Genomic DNA, 3,582 nt, shown 5'->3' with positions numbered 1-3,582 from the left:
TACTAAGAAGAAATTTAATCAAATATAATGTGTAGCAACAGAAAATCAAAGAGATATGATTAAAAATTCAGTAAATATGCTGTTGGCCAGAATTAATTGTGGTTTAAAATATTTAAAGAACTGAGGTCGGTTTAGTAATGTTTTATTGCTAGTTTTCGACATTTTCTACTAAAGTAATTACTGAAAATGTTTGTACATCAAACAGAGGATTTGCTCCGAGCTGCAGCAATGTTAGAATAGAACGTATCTTTTATCTTGCTGCCATTTTGAAGTCTGTTGCACACGTTGTGTTTTTAATTAATTCATTGCAGCGGAATTTTAGAATTCATTTTGATTTGCTATCTACTTAGAATTAACGAATATGCAGAGGTTTTGAAACTATAATTAGAAACAATGTATGAGAATAAAAGACAACATAAAACTTAAAATTCAGCAAATTACTACCTTCCAAAATTTAATTTAGTAATTGAATCAACATACAAACAAATAAATACAAGTAATTCTTTCATTCTCTCTCTCTCTCTCTCATCCACTCAATCTATCTTTCCTTCACTCCTTCCCTCTCTCTATCTCTATGTATATATGAATCTATCAATCAATCAATCAATCAATATATCTATCTATCTATCTATCTATCAATATATATATATATATATAATATATATATATATATATATATTATATATATATATATATATATATGAAGAGAGATAGAGAGAGAGAGAGAGAGAGAGAGAGAGAGAGAGTTGGTAGCAGCTGACAAGAAAAGATATTCTGCTTGTACCATTTATCTAACTCGGTATTTCAACTGATTTAAAATAAGATGGGACAAAGCCATGCTGGTACTGAAAATATAGGTTGGATTTAGATAAAGCCTACTATCTTCGAAGTCACTAACAATAAAATTACTAAAATATCTGACACCACAATTGTAGTAAAACCACTTAAAGTTAACTATTACAATATCTATTCATGTAGAAACATTCATATGCATATATATATATATATATTGAAAGGACTAAGAAGAAAATAGAGAAGGCCAACTCATGGTATGATAGCCACACATACCAGAATGTTATGTTCGTCGACATCACCCTCAGAGGCGAACTGAATTACCGCTTTAGAAGGGCACTAGATAAACACAAGCTAAGAATTAAGTTTGTAGAAATGCTAGGTAACCCTATCGAATCCCTTATCAGTAGAACCCTCTGTACTGTATTGTATGCAGATTTACCCCACAAACAAACTGTAAAGCTAGCAATATAGTCTATAGTATAAGATGTACAGAGGGACGGTGCAGTAACGAGACAACGACTACGTAGAGGAGACAGCACGGAGCATAGGAGAGCGGGTAAACGGACATTGGAGGGAACTTAAGGAAGAGAAGAGCTTATCGGTTCTATACCAGCAAGCTGAGGAGGAGTACGGGGGCTCACTCAACAACATAGAAGTTAAAATCTTGTCCACACATAGAAAAGACGCAACGCTTAGACAAATTAAAGAAGCTACACACATAATAGGAGATAAACCTAGCCTGAATAGAAAACTAGAATGGAACACTAACACCCCACCACACACAAACCGCAACCTAAGACGGAGTAAGATCCCCATAAACTGATTATAATACGATGCACAGATAAATAAATGGAATTAAATAACTATATACATAAACAAAATAAATTAAATTAAATTAAAACAAAAAAGAAAGAAAAGGAAAAGAAAATAAGTAGATATAAAGAAATGAATGAAATAATTAAAAGTAAATTGAACGAACATGTATAAACAGAGGATACTGATAATGCAGGCACCAAACACATTCTCACACACTTACATTTACTAAACAAATATACACAGGGATATACGCATGCAGAAATAAAGACACATAAAAAAGAATGCAAAATGACAGATCGTTAGTAAGGAGACACACAAAAAAGAAAGAAGAAAGCAAAGGACCTGTGATGAAGTCACAGAAGTGCGACGAAAGAGCTCTAGTCGAATTACAATTAATATAAAATAAAGCTGAAGCACGTGAACTCCAAATATATAGTGCGCGTGTTTTCATTGGCTAAACTGGCAACATGACCATCCCCAAATACAAATATATATATATATATATATGTGTGTGTGTGAGTGTGCGTGTGTGCGTGTGTTTGTGTATGTATGTATGAATGTATGTATAAATGTATGTATATACATATATGTATACATATGAATATACATGTATATATATGTATGCGTGTGTATATATATATGCATATGCATATATATGTATATATGTATGTATGTATATACATACATTACATATATATATATATATATATACATGCATATATCTGTATATACGCACAATTATGTACATACATACGTACATACATACATACATACTTACATATATATATATATATATATATATATAATATATATATATATGTATATATATATATATATATATATATATATATATATATATATATATATATATATATATATATATAATATATATATATATATATATATATATATATATATAAATACAATAAGAGGTTTCGAAATAGAGAAGCGTTGTGCTAGAACACAAAAAGGGATAAATTCATGAAAGGAATGAAAATCAAAAACATTTACCATCTCAACTATATCCCAGACCGACGGTTTCTAACTATTTCCAGCAAAAAAATATATTTGCCGGAAGCAAGTTTCTTCAGTGGGACAGCCTTAATAATCCTGATGCACACACTATTGGGTCCACATGTAGATTTAACGGTTTGTAAATCCTAACTTTACAAAACTCTGCGCAGACGCAAATCATACCCGGCGACAGAGAGGTTGCCGGTAAAAAATTTACGAACAAATTTATCAAACAATATTTAAACATTGGTCTTAAATATTGGCGCCCTTTACGCGTGGATAAAACTCCGATGTCGGTCGAACAAATAAATATATGTAAAAAATATTTCTTCCTTCTTGGCGTTGGTTCTTTGATAGTGTTGATTTCTCGAAACAGAGTGGTGACATTTAGTTGTTCCTCTTCGATTACAATCGTAAACAGCAGTAGCTTCCCTCAACCGAATACACGATACTGATTGGTTGAAATTTCCCAAATACGACAACTTTAACACGAAATAACTTCTAAACTACAAACTTTTGTCAAAAACTTTCAGAGTAAACCGTGTTCTATATAAGAAATTCTACCAGTATTCGAAGTTTCGAACTGTTTAGATTAAAAATAAAATTGATAAAAAAATCTGTGATTGAGATGGAATAGATCTTATTTTGGTAATGGGGAAGGATAAGATGTATGGTAAATCAACAGATCTAACATCTTAGTATCAACAGAAGGAGAAATGATCCTGTTATTAGCATCAGTTACATATGTTTGTTAATAATCTTGTGAAATTCTGATGGGGACACAAGTTACGAGGATTAACCGAAGAAGAATGTGTTATCACGAATCGACCGGGAGACGTTGGTATTACAAATAAAATATCACAATTACATTTCAATTTTAACGTCATGAGTAGATATATATTTGGAAGGTATACCTCGGTGATACGCTATTTCTTTTGTCGTATATACCAAAATCTG

At 31.3% G+C, this 3,582-nt stretch overlaps 1 long non-coding RNA gene across 1 annotated transcript in view; it reads right to left on the bottom strand.

Moving 5' to 3' along the window:
• LOC118768198 overlaps positions 1-3,192 on the bottom strand; it is a 10,835-nt gene extending 7,643 nt beyond the window's left edge. The window contains exon 1 of the long non-coding RNA XR_005004044.1: positions 3,078-3,192. This is a non-coding gene — a long non-coding RNA (uncharacterized LOC118768198). The remainder of the gene's footprint in view (positions 1-3,077) is intronic.
• Positions 3,193-3,582: the final 390 nt, after the last annotated feature.

The sequence above is a fragment of the Octopus sinensis genome, linkage group LG2, assembly GCF_006345805.1.
Source record: "Octopus sinensis linkage group LG2, ASM634580v1, whole genome shotgun sequence".
Classification (NCBI taxonomy): Eukaryota; Metazoa; Mollusca; class Cephalopoda; order Octopoda; family Octopodidae; genus Octopus; species Octopus sinensis.
This window is presented reverse-complemented; position numbering and strand designations above follow the sequence as displayed.